The sequence below is a fragment of the Homalodisca vitripennis genome, unplaced genomic scaffold (assembly GCF_021130785.1).
Source record: "Homalodisca vitripennis isolate AUS2020 unplaced genomic scaffold, UT_GWSS_2.1 ScUCBcl_2;HRSCAF=254, whole genome shotgun sequence".
NCBI classification, from domain to species: domain Eukaryota; kingdom Metazoa; phylum Arthropoda; class Insecta; order Hemiptera; family Cicadellidae; genus Homalodisca; species Homalodisca vitripennis.
The window spans coordinates 426787-441548 of NW_025776200.1; positions in this window are offsets into that span (position 1 = coordinate 426787).

A 14762-nucleotide genomic window follows, 5' to 3' on the forward strand; every position below is an offset into this window, starting at 1 on the left:
TTATTATGAAAGTGTGTTATTATATGAGTTCAAAGATATGTCCAATATGTTGTACCCAAGTAAGCGTTCCTCTGGCGTTGCAGCAGAAGAACTTGACTGTGGTGTAATAAATGACTATTCAACAGGTTCAGGAGTTGGTCTGTACACAAGATCCATTTCCCTATCACTAACTAGTTGAAATATTTTCTTTTTCATCTCAATTTGGTCTCTTAAAGGAAAGCCCCTAACTGTCTTTTCCATGGATTGAAAAAAAGTTGTAAGAGAGTCAGCCACTTCAACTGTTTTAGGACGCTCAGATATATTATTCAAATAATCTTGCAACAGTAGCCGCAGTCTTCGGTTGACCACCATTTCTATTCCGTTTCTTATACATCAATGGTTTCCTAGTTAAGGAAGACGTATTTGAAGAAGAAGTCATTGCTTGGGACACATTTCCTGGTGATAAAGTTGAAGAAGTGTTCAGTGGCACAGAATTTGTGGTATTCAGAAGCAGTGGCGATGTAGATAGTGACTCAGGATAACTGTCTTCTGTGTCGTTTTAAACACTTCCTCTTCGTCCTCATCAATGCCACCAGCTTTGTCTTCAGTAGAATTTACGCTGGGAGCGAAGTTGGATGTACGCTGGTCGTCATCAACAAGATAAGGCACTAAAAATGCAAGCTTCTTTTCATATCTGGAAGGTTTTATTTTCTTGGCTGCCTGGCCACTTTTTGTCCTGCGCCGCTGAAGTGCTTTGCGATGGCAGTCTCGTATCTTTACCCAACGTTCCTTGCAGTCTGAACCTGTAACATTACCAAACACTGTAACATGTTTTAACATTATAAATTTATAACATAAAACAAAACAACAAATTATTGTTTTAGATTCCTTGCTACTGGGATGTCCTACCGTGCAATGGCATATTCTTATCGCATGGGACTAACAACTCTTCGGGAAGTAGTCCATTCAACATGTGCTGTGCTATGGGAATGCTTACAACCGATAGTTATGCCGGAGCCTACATAAGACGTGTGGGAAAAGATAGAAAGCGGATTTCACCAGCAGTGGAATTTTCCTAATGCCATTGGCGCTTTAGATGGAAAACATGTGTTAATAGAAGCACCACATGACAGTGGGGCTGATTTCTTTTGTTACAAAAAGTGCTTCAGCATTGTTTTATTATTGGCATTAGTAGACGCCGATAAAAAGTTTATATTCGTAGATGTTGGTGGCTATGGGAAAAACTCTGATGGAGGTATTTTTAGTACTTCGGAATTGGGGAAGAAACTGGAAAATGGAACTTTACGCTTACCCATCTTCCAAAGTACTTCCAATGACTGGTGTGCATCTTCCTTATGTCATTATTGGTGACGAAGCTTTTCCTCTTCGAACAAACTTAATGAGGCCTTATTCACGAGACAATGTGCACGGAAAAGATAGAGAAAAAATCTTTAACTGCCGCTTGAGCCGAGCTCGGAACGTCGTTGAAAATGCATTCGGCATTTTACGAGTAGTTCGAAGGTTCAGGATTTTCGAAAGAAGATTAGCCCTGTCACAGGATCATCTTTCTTCTGTTGTTCTTGCGGCTTGTTGTTTGCACAACTACTTAAGGGAAGATTCAAGTCATTGGACAGAAAGGGATTTAGCGTATACAATCTCACAGGCTGTGTCACTAGCTCCACTGAAAGGTACTGGTGGTTTGGCTGGTAGTGAAGCTATCACAGTAAGAAATATGTTCAGGGACTACTTTTGCTCTGAATTTGGATCAGTTTCGTGGCAAGAAAGAAGAGTTCAAGTGGGCAAGCAACATGTTTGATTGAGTGAACGTAACACGAAAGGAATGATTGTTTCTAGTTATTTCTACCACTACTGCAAAAACTCATCCACAAAAATATATATGTCAATAAATCTATCCATGTAATCTTATTTCTCAATAAAAGTTTCCTAAATTAACTATGTGTTTGTAATAAAGCTTAATTTTACAGTGTTTTGAATTTTCTTCTTCTTACTTTATGGTTAGTTCTATTTATGAATTTGATTATTTCATATTTATTTGTTATGTGTGGAATAGTTTTTTATCTAAAATAATAGGCAATTCTAAGAAAGTTGGAACTTGGAGAAGTAGGTAGAAGAAGAAGAAATATGCAAATATTATTTATTACAAACATCTTTGAACAGTGATAAGCCTATTAAATAATTTAGAATATTATATAAACAAAATTGAGATTCTTCAATATGATCATGTACATCATAGAAAAATTATAAAATGTATAAAAAAAACATACGATCCGGAAAACCCTTCTTATAGCTAAAACAGAAATGTATTTTTCACCTAAACAAAATCAATTTTTCATTTTAATTTTTTTCCGAAACAATACTTTTTCACCAATTTTTCTATTATTTTCAAAGATATACTTACCAAACTGTAACAATATGTTCTTGGATCAAATAATCAAGTTCCTTACACAGAAGTTTGATCAAATCCTTGCAAAAACCTTTGCATATGCTACAACGAAAGCTGCGCTTGTTCTATAGTCTCATGTATTTAGTTGGTTTCACAGACTTAACACGAAGTACTGTACTTCACAAAAAAAGGTATGTGGTATGTTCAAAATCCTGTAATGAAACATAAAACTATATACTGTACTGTACAGGCGTTACAAAGAAGCCTAAACAAACGTTGTCTAAAGTAGCGGTATTTGAGGTTATGTTCGCCGAATTAACAATCAACAAGTGTCTACAGTAAAATCATTAGTAATTTGCTCTTACCTGCTTGTCCCAGCATTGCACCGATTTCTTCCCAACAATTCTCTCTTCTATTGACGTTAAAATATTCAGGATGACGCATGTTGTACAGCTCGGTGTAGTTTTGAACAAGAGAAATTAACTTTGAGATATCCATTTTGGCTCAGAAGATATAGCTGGAATAGAGAAAATTTCCTTCCGTTCCGTCTGAGGTGTGTGCGCTTACAACACCGGACGGGACGGACCCCGACGTCGCCGACGCGCAGAATTTGTTGAAAAGTTCTTTTCCTCAGATAATCTGACTGACGTCCGACGCGTCTCTTCCGTCCCGTCCGTCCAAGTGCGCGCATCTCCATAACAATCAATACTATTCATATTTGAAAAATTCTGTCGTGTCCTTCCGTTCCGTCGTAGTGCGTGCGAGGCTTAAACGGCGAACGAACGATGATGACGGATTTATTTTGGCCCAAATTGAACTATGTGGATGTAAACGACATTTGGTTTCAGCCGGACGGCTCTACGTGCCACACAGCGAACGAAATCATAAACATTTTGCATGAACGATTTGAGGGTATGGTTATATCTCGCAGAGGTGACGTGAATTGGCCACCGAGATCGTTTTTTTTACAACATATTGTCCTAGACCAGTCTTTCTAACTTCTGCTCTGTCTGATCCTTTAGCACCCTTGTAAAAAAAGAGAGATGCAATAATGTGTCACGGAGCCACAAATGGACCAGAGCTTTACGCCCCATCTGTTACGCTTTTTTGGCATGTACTGCAGTAATTGCGAGTGGCCCTTAGTGCTCACCATGCTCTCATCTATAGACAAATGTTTACCAGGCGTAAAATAAAATTTTGTTACCCTGTTCATATGATCTATTAATGATTGGAACCTGGCATGAGGATCATAACCAGGTCGTTGTGGAAGAGGTAATTCGTATGTGTCAACCTGATGAAAAAATTGTAAAATAGCCTGGTACCTGTTTCTATTGAACATTCTGGAAAACCATGGTGTAAATTGGCTAGAAGTCCTAGACCAATAACTATGAATAATAGGCTTCTGATTTAGCCCCATATTCATAAGAACTGCAATAAATGCTTGAATTTCAAGTCTGATAACAGGCCTCCCAAGACTTGGCTCTGCTATTTTCCTTCAATCTCATATTATTATTGATGAACTCTTAAGCACACTTGTTTGTAAATTTTACTATTGTCTCCAAAAGCATAGGTGTAAAAAACAACACAAAATAACTTACAGGTGATGAGTTACGAGGTGGGCAATGTTTGATCCCTGGCTCTTCATGAAATGTGAACAAATGGTTATAGTCATTGTCATTTTCTTCATCAACTTCCACCCAACCTGCCCCATCTTCCGAATCAGTATTGTCCTCATTACTACTGTCCTGTTCATTAGGCCTAGCAAGTCTTGGTTTACCCCTTGCCCTATGTTGGTGTGGAATTGGCAAAGGTTGAGGTCCATGAGTAGGCCTAGGCTCATCTTCATCTGATGAATTTGAAAAATTGAGATCTCGAAATAAAAAGTTATTACCTAGACTCTATTTTGAGATAGTTCATCATCTGGGATGTATTCAGGATCACTATCTGTATCATCTACCACACTACTGCTACTTTCATCCTGAGATGTTTCAGGTTCAGAATTATCACTGACAAAGTTGTCATTTAGGAATTCTTCTTCCACTACTTTTCTAAGAGTATTTTCACTCAGTGGGGACCTTGAACGATCCATATTACGAAATTGCTTACACAATTCACAATAAATTGGCTTATAACATTGTTATAAACAAACACGTAAACATAACCTCAACAGAACACTCACGGAAACAGCAGACCGGCAACTACGAAAACAAAGCGTCACGGTTGTTGCCCAACCACTGAATAAATAAAAAAACTAAGAGTATTTTTGCTGGAAAATGTTTTTTATAAATTAAATTTAATTATTAAATAACTCCATGGTTACCTAAACCATCTGGGGAAATTTTTTTTCTTTGGGACTTGAGAGTTCCGTTGGGCACTTGAGCATTGGTTGGTTAGGTTAACTCAGGGACTCTGTAGTCCCATCAGTCACTGTGAATGTAATCAGTATAAAGTTGTTATGGTTGTCACTACATTATATTACCATTACAATATGTATTTTCCTTACTTTATCAAATAACTTATGTAAAAGGATGAAAAAATAAATAGATAAATTCCAAAAAATGCCTACTTTATAAAACAAAACAACAGTCAAACATTACACAAGGTATACAATTTGAAGTAAAATTGACCTAAGATGTATTTGCCAATATGATTAATAAAATTATTATAAATAAAATTAAAAATAATTAAATTTTAATTAAAAGAAAATTTAAAATTTGGAAAAATTGGCAAATACTGTTGACAGTAAGTAACTATTGGTCATGGTGATAGCGGAAAAAAACAGTTCTTTTTGTCATTGCAGCACAAGAAAACATTGCAGTGGTCGCACTTGCTGTAAGGCCTGGATTCTATCTTTTCCTTGGAGCAAACCTCGCAGCGTCCTCTCGTATCATAAAACTTAGGCCAGTGAATGCCTCGGTTTCCCAAGCGAACTTCTTTGGACACTGAGTATTCCAAGGTTTTCTTTTTCTTTGGGGCAGCTGCAGTTTGTAGTCTTGGGCTACCTGCACTGTTACGTTTAGATCCACCTCTGTTATTGGGGCTGTATGTCAGGAGGCCCAAACTGAGACTTCGTCGGAATTCTAACACAGAGACTTTTTCAAAAAGCTGGCAATAGATAACAAAGGCGTTAACAAATGCTATGTCTAACATCCAAAAAAAACAATCGGTGCCACCACTTTCGAGATTTTCTGTCTACACAGTATAACGCACGGTACCTGTCAGCAAGGTCCACACCTCCCATTCCCTTATTATAGTCAAATACCACAGTAGGGCAAGGAACCTCAGCTCTTGTCCCATCTTTCTTCACGACTCGCTTCACTTTCGTTTCTTCATTCCCATGGCAGTTTGAAGCAAGGTAAACAGGTTTACTGTCCATCCACACAAAAACAGAACTCCCTTGATCATTTACTCTGTAGTCAAAATACCCTCTGGTCGAATCCTTGATAGTTAAAATATCGGGCGGCATACCTTTCCTGTCTTTTCTTATTGTGCCAGCGGCTAATACCTTTTCTGTCTTCAACCTATCAAGTAACGGAAAAGAATTGAAATAATTATCAAAATATACTTTTCGTTCTTGACCCCAAAAGGGTTTAGTGAGGAAAAGGACAACTCTTTCACCAAGGCTAAAATCTTTAAATTCATTTTCAACCTCCTCGTTCTTCCCTTGGTACAGTTAAAATTTTAAAATATAGCCATGTTGGTCGGCAATGCACTATAACTTATATCCCCTTTTTATAGGTTTGATGGGGTTATATTGTTTCATTGATGAGCGCCCTTTGAAAGCAATCATCAATTCATCGACAGATAGTTCTCGGGTTCCTTCGTACACCTCCATAAACTTTTTATTTAGAGCTGATATCATAGGCCTTATTTTGTATGCCTTGTCTTTATTATTGTTGGGTACTTGTTGGTTATCATTGACATGCAAATTTTTCAATATATCATCGAATTTATTTCTTGCCATAGCCTCTGATATGACGGGAACGTTAAGATCTCGTTGAGAACTCCAATAATCTTTCCAACTTGGAAGTTTATGGTAACCCATAATAAAATTTATGCCTATGAATGTCATCAGCCATTCTTTTGTTAACCCTAGAACCTTGTTTGGGTCCCTTTGCACTGCATACAGGTTACTTTGCGCTACGATATGATCAAGAAGTTCTTCTACAAGGACTAAAAACACATCGGTAGCGGTTTTACAGTGGCCAAAAAACTCATCCTTTGGACCAGGCGTACGTTCTGAGTTTGCTTCCTCCCTGGTACTAACTTCAATTTGTTCCCAATTCCGAAAATCTGCCTCTACCTGCCTTACATTTTCTGCTTTTGAAGTTTTCTTTTCTTTAACAGTTTTTGTTTTCCCCTTTTTAGATGTTAAATTTGGTTTTAATTTTTGTTTTGTAACATTTTTAGTACTTGTTAGGCCTAAGCTTGTACTAGTACTGGGCTCATCTAACACACTATGGCTATCACTTACCGCTACCAAAATATCTTCATCTAATTCAGAAACTACATTTCTAAGAGCCACTTCATTGTGTCCATATCTTCTTTGTTTTTTTAGTTGTTTACTGATCTCTTCACTAAACACTTTATCAAATAGACTAGGCTCATTTACTTCCTCACCATCACTTTCAACATCGGTCACTTTGCTTGCATCTTCTTCTGGCAAGTCTTCAAATATTACGTTATCTAAAATGTCTTCAATTTGTTCATCTGTTAGTTTTTCCATTATTCACTGTACATTAAAATTCCTAAATAATTAAACTCACTTATAACTACTGAAACTATATCAAATGTATAAAAGAACAGTTCACAACAACTTTTGAGGTTACACTGTAACAAACATCAAAGCAGACAGCTAGCAGTCAGCTAGTGATTTATCTGCCCAACGGGACTTGTAAGTCCCACTCACATATAAGAGTAAATCTAATTATCTGTTGTCATTACAACATGTAAATGGTTTTATTATAACGCCTAAGTGTATAATACAACCATATAACACGTTTACAGGGTCAAATTGTGATAGTTACTTTATTTTATAAATTGTGTAATGACAAAGAAAACAGCATAGCATTGCTCATGCCTGCCTCTATGGAGTCCAGTATGTGCTGCAACTTAGCGGACTAATTTAGAACTATGAGGACTTTCTAAAACGGTTGCTAGGTAACAGCTTCAACCAATGGCAACCCTAGAATAGCTTCATTTGCAACTGTTCATGAGAAAGGCGACCAATAAAATACCGGGACTTGGGAAGTCCCGTCGGTCGACAAAGGGTATAACATTATTAGAAACAAACACGTAAACATAACCTCAACAGAACACTCACGGAAACAGCAGACCGGCAACTACGAAAACTAATAAGCCCCACACACTACCGGACCAGACCTTCAGACCAGACCGTCTGGCTGCAAGCATGCCGTCTTGGACGGCTCTACACACTCCCAGACCAAACATTCGTAGTTGAGACACCGTGATGAGAACACCTGTACGTCATGGCACCAGTGTTGTCTAGGAACCAGAAAAATAGGTTTAGCTCTTAGTTGTATGTTGATAACTGAGGAAAAACGCCGGAAGAAACGGAAAATATGGGCTAAGCAGTGGCTTCATGATCGAAAAAGGTTTACACACTTAAATCTGTTAAAAGAACTGGACGAGAGTGATTTTAGAAATTTTTTGCGAATGGACGAGCAGTGTTTTACCGATTTACTCTATATGGTTAAGCCTTTCATTGAGAAAAAGAACACTTTATTTAGAAGTTCTGTGAGTGCTGAGGAGAGGCTGATTGTAACTCTCCGATATCTGGCAACTGGGAGGAGTTACGAAGACTTAAAATTCAGTGCTGCTATTTCGCCTCAGCTCCTGTCATCAATCATACCTGAAACCTGTGCTGCAATTTACCACTGTCTGAAGAAGTACATAAAGGTAAATAAACCACACAATATTCAATAACAATTAGTTTATTGGTAGTTTTAAACAACTCATATGAATCTCATATACTATCCATACACATTGAAACAGTCGTTTAAGTCATTTTAAAAAGTCCAAACAGGACATTAAAAAAATTACAAAAAAATCATGAGGTGCGGTCCTTGGCACCAATGCAGCAATCGAGTGTAAGAACTGTTTCTAAACAAGGAAAGAACATTCGAAGATGTTTTCTTGACTACTACAACGACAAAGGAGCCCTTACGTTTCAAGAGGATATGTTAAGAGCGCAATAACGTGATTTTGCTAATTGCTTACCACAGCATCCATTTGTGACTCGTCTTCTTCCAGAGTATCCAATCCTTCTCTGATCATCTCCTTCTCTTCCAAGAATGACATGAGTTCATAGAACCAGAGACGTGGTGTATATATCTGGCTGCTGCTCGAATAAAATACCGTTAGGACTGTTTTCGAGTATATCTTTACTGACTATCTACATTATAGTAACTTAGAACATGCTTCTATTATGTCTGTACTCATCTCATTACTAACAATAAGATCCCCGTACGAAGGACGGGTACTCAGCTAGTATTAAATAAATAAATAAAAATTATATAAAATCAAGAAGTTAATAAATTATTGGATAATTTATACAAACATCAATGTTGTGAAGCTTACCTTCCTCAATTCCCGTCTGAAACTGCACTTGAGATTTTCTATCTTCTTCTTGAGCAGGTCAATTGTTGCATTCGGTTGGAATTTTTTGTATATCTCCAACAGCGAACCATGTGCTGCCCTCCGTAGATCCCTATTCGCATAGGCATCGCACTTAGTGTTCCACAAACATCGGTTCTCTTTTAGTGACTCAATAAGCTCCACTAAAACCTCTTTTTCAGCTTCATTGTTCGGTTGGGATTGCTGTGAAGACATCACGATGTTGTGCTAGAACAGCAACACTCACTGCAACAGATGGATGAAGACTGTCGCGACGGTCGGCCGTCCGACAGACAGCGCTACACACTCCAGACCGGACAAAAAATAGTGGTGGGGGAACCTCAGACCGTCGGTGGTCGGAGGGTTCAACCATCAGACACGCAGACAGTCTGGTCCGAGAAAATCGGTCCGCAGACAGCCCCACACACGATACGACAAGTGCCTGACACCAGACCAGACGGTCTGGTCTGAAGGTCTGGTCCGGTAGTGTGTGGGGCTTTTAAGCGTCACGGCTATGACGTCATTGACGACCGGCCAACTTGATCGTAAACTTTCGTCATTATTACTGATTGATCAGCTGTGTTTGTGCTATTTTTAACATGCTTAACACGTTCACGCCGCAGTGGGTCAATGTCGAATGTGGGTCAAAATACAACCTTTCCCGTGTCAAAAATTAAAACTTTCGGAAAACGCAAAAAAACAATACATTATATTCAACAAGCAACGTTTTATTCAGTACAAACTTACAATCTTGCTAGAATTCTCCAGGCCCATATAAGGAACCTTCCTGCTCCTTTTTTCTTTCTTCTGATTGAATATTTCTCATTCTCAGGTAGTTTCTGCGCCTCTTCAACCTCTCGGATTTAGTACGGTGGATCTTTACTTTTCTTCGGCGGTCGCGCACTTTTGCCATAGCAATACTTTTTGTTCCTGGGGATAGCTTTGTATTGTGTAGAGTAGAAATAAGAGCTGTATTTCCAAAGTTATACTCACTTACACCTTCTGCTACTGCTAATTCTACTAGCCTACGGGACACGCCCCTCGATTTATCGCACTTGCGCCAAATAAAACTATGCAGACTTTCATTGGCATTTTGCGTCTGGCCCTTTAAACATTTTTCTAACAGGGCGGTCCCTGTTAGTCATTTCTATATTGGTGCTATATTCTGTAACACCAGCTTGTCCAAAGGTGTTTTGATGTTTTCAGCATGCCTACCTGGAACTTCTTCATTAGCGAGAGCGCGATTGTAAAAACACCAAGAATTCTCACCAGTGGGACATTTGCTGTGTCTGGGGGTTTCGTCAGTTGACGCACAATGGTGAAGTGTTGCCAGGATTGAGTTCTTGGCTGAAGCTACATCTTTATTTACATCGCTGAATATGGCATTGTGATAGTATCTTGTTAATTTCTTTTACTGTAGAATCCTTCAAACTTCCGTGTGCCTTACCACCAAGAGTAATTTTTTTGGCCTTACATGCTTTGATTTCATTACGGAGGGCAGTACCAAGCCTTTTATAGACATGGTTAATACATTCTTCTTTTGTCAGCTCTATGTCACCCCCATAAATATTTATACTCTGCAAGTGAGCGAATACTTTCGGGTCCCCGTCGCTTACGATTGTGGTGTAACGAAACTTGTAGGCTATCGACCGCTTCCACAAAATTTCAGCAGCTGCTACCTCCATACCTGGCGAAGATCCATCATAGTTCTTGTCGCAATCCAAAACATGACCTTGATACCAGATATTGAATTCGGGGCTGCCTTCACCTAAGGTATTTTCTGTCATCGCACAGTTACGGCAAAACTTTGACAGAACGCAGTAGTCTATAACCAAACCTGTGTCGATATGAATGACTGAGCCTACTCCGTAGTTTGAAGTGAAGCCTCTTTTATGCCAAGAACCATCAAAACTTACAGCCAGATCAATTGCACTAGTTTGAGTTGGTTCATTGTTTTCTCTCTGACAGTATTCCGAACGCGTGCCCTAGCCTTTGTCAAACTTTCAATTCCTACTACATTTCCCAACTTTTGAACAATGACAGAGGATTTGTGAAACAAATCTTTGCTCATACAGTCCATGTTCATGACAATTGAGAACTGTTCAAGAGCAGCATACACTTTACTGATGGATAAAAAAGCCTTAGTCATTCGCCTATTGATGTCGTATCCGGCGTCATTAGGAATTTGATGAGAACTTGACACCGATGATAGGCTACCCGCACAGTGTTTGCACTCCACAGTGAGCTTAGAGTTAAAACCACATTTCTTTGATACTCCTAACTTTAGTCCAGATATATTGCAGTTAGGACAAACCAGTTTTTCAAAGAGTTGGCTCAGGTTATGTTTGTCAACAATCAAATATTCAGGCGCTGCTTCCGAACTTTCATCTAGGCCAATTTCAACATTACTGTTTATAAAGTCCTGTTTTCGCATGTTTGAGTACAAATTCTGTTCAATGTTGTCTACATTTGAATTAGAATTTTCATTTTCATTTTGGCTTGTAGATGCCTCAACTTTAATTACTCGTTTTTCACAATTGAGAATTGGGTTTGTTGGTTTGACAGACTCACTAGTCCTAGACTCCCATCTATTCATAATAGCTAACTTTGCCTTAGACTTTTTTGAGTTTGTTACATATTTGTTATATTTAGATCTCTGTTTTATAGGTGCCATTGTACCTACAATATATAACTACAGTGGAAACAAATCTCGCACAAAACTAGGTGGGATCCTAGCCTAGATTATCACTGAAATAAACACACGAACATAAACTAAGCACTTTCTAATACTAATAAAGTGATTAGATCAAAATAATATAATGAAGGTAAATGAAATTCACAATCACTGGATTTCAATGTTTGTAAACATCAACAAAAACGAATTATTTCCAAATTACAACTAGGAAACCATCTGGCACTTGATATATTTGGATATGAAAAATACAATATATCTTTGGTTTTGACCAAAGACAACGAAAGTATCTATCTCAAGTACATGTACAGGTATGTTCTGTGATATATATTATAGAGTAATAATTCTAAAATACAATGCATCAGAACATGTTACAAGCAGAACAGACGCGATGGCTTACCAAACAGACTCCTGAAATGTGAGACTGGCCTGTGCAGCGTTTATTTTGAAAATTATTTTGAGTGGGATAAAATGATATTTCCATGGTTATACTTATATAATTGGGTCAGGGAAATATTGAAGAATAATTTAAAACCCTTTTAGTGCCGCGACCTTGAACGCCTTCCTGGCTGTAAAGTGCCAGGCCAATCTGAGCAAAAATGTAAGTGTTTGGTTAAAAAATTATAAAAAATCCATTTTTTGTGATAGACTCATAGAATTTTTGTTGTTGTGTTCTATGATAAATGTTGCATAACTGTGTTTGTTAGTTATTGTAAAAAAACTTGTACTAAATATTTATAATCTTAAACAAAACTTTTTTGACTTTGAGTCAAAAAATGATAACTGTAGAATTGTTATTGATTAAAACAATTAATACATTTGCAAAGTACATCTAAAACTGAACAAAATCAGTACATATATATTATTTTCAAGCAAACAAAAAAAATTTTTTTTGGAAAACAAAAATACCTTACAACGCGTACCAAACGCAAATCTAAGGTCTAATCAGGACAGTAATGCAAACCATTGTACCCACTATAAGAAACAGTAAAAACAATGTAATAGTATATTCTAAATGCTTATTTGATTACCTAAACCTATTTTGTAACCATAGTAATTATTGTAAATTATAAAATAATAATTATAAATAATAAAAGTATTGTTGTAACATACCTTATGAATGTCTGTAAATCCAGCTTTAGTGAGTTCAAGTTTCTTGAAAATTGCATATTATACATAATGTTGTTTACACTAAATAACTATTTACACAAAGCTAATTTCATTAATTTTTGCACTGATGGGTAGGGATACACTCTGGATGCAATCCTTGTTCACGCATACAAAATGTGAGCGTCTCAGGCGTTGTTCGGTTGAACATCCATAACATCTCCTAACCATGTTTCCAGACAACCTTTATTCCATATAAAGGATTTTGCTGAAGTGGATCTCGGGGCTCAGGTGTGTTTTTATACGTTAACCATTCTTCTCCGATCGCATTTATTATGTTTTCGGTAAATTAAAGGCGGTTCATAGGTTTTTTACCTGTTGGTTTGATATTTTCCTTGTATAATATGTACAGATTAGACACCATTCTGCTCATCACGTTGAATACTACTTTCTTCCAATACCTCACCGTTCTTCGCTCATCAAGATAAGCATAAATCATCATGTCGGACACATCAACTCCTCCCATGAACTTGTTATATTCAAGTATGATATCAGGTTTATTTATTATTTCTGGCTCTGTTTGATGTCGTACTCTTCTCTCTACTTCTGTTGTATTTTGTGCTTTAGTAGACAAAACTAAAACTTGGTTCTTTTGAGATTTCTTATCTCTGTGTCCACACAAAAGTAAAGGGCCAGTTTAAAAAAATTTGGTTTGTCCAACATTGAATCTAGGTTTTATTTCTTTTGGAAGTAGCTTTCTGTTTATTCTAATTGTACCAGTGATGTAGATCCCTACATCATAAAGATATCTAGCCAAGGGTATGGAGGTATAAAAGTTATCAACAAACAAATGATAACCCTTGTTTAGATAATTACCAACTTTAAGGAGTTTTTTTACAACCAAGTGAGACACGCCTAACTGTTTTTTATTCTGTTTGTCTTCATCAGTGACGGCGCCCCTGTATACAGAAAATGCCAAAATGTAGTTTACTGCAGAATTGCATAAAACCCATAATTTTATGCCCCACCGATGATGCTGTTTATTGGGCAAATATTGTAATAATGATGTGTGGGACTTTGTGCCAATAAGCGATTCATCAATTGATAATTTCTCGTGTGGAACAAAATAGTGTCTAAATAATATATTAGCATGTTCTACAATGGCATAAATTTTGCACAAGGGTCATAAGGGGATTTTGCTTGTTCTTTATTATCTATCAGGTGAAAGAATTTTAGAAGTAACTGGAAACATTTCTGGAGAACATTTTTCCAAACCAGGGTGTTGCACTGCAGGGCAAAGTGGACCAGTATGAGGCAATCGTACTTTTTCTTATTAGACCCATGTTCAAAATACATGCAATGAAAGCTCTCATTTCGTTAAATGAAACAGGTAACCATTCAGTGGCACGGGACTTAGGCTTCAATGAACCAGATGTTATAGCATTTGCAATGGATTGTGTTGCGTAGCGGTTGGTTTCAGTAACAAAGTTCGTAATCAGAGCCACTGTAAAGAACAGATTGAAATAAATAATCGGTTGGGAGTCTGTTGGGGGCATATGTTTGGGTGCCTACGTGTTCTATAAATTTCACAGGAGAGTCAAGCAAAATATCTCCTTCGCGCATTTCATACCAGGGTTCGTCTTCATCACTGTCTGGGTCATCAGCGTTATCTTCCTCGGAAGATTAAAGGTCATCACTAGATTCTAGGCCTAATAAATCTATTCCAGTTTCATTCTCTACACCATCCCCAGGCCTCTCAACAATATTTGGGTTGTTACCAACGCTAGTGTTAGGCTTGACTAATTTAGGCCTACTAACTTTTGAGACGGATAGGTTTCTTTTTCCCGGAGTCGAGGCAGCGAAACCTCTTCCTCTTTTTCTACGGCCTCTTTGTTTCATTCCTAATTTAGGTTTGGAATGGTCAGTGGAGGGTTCAGTGTCACT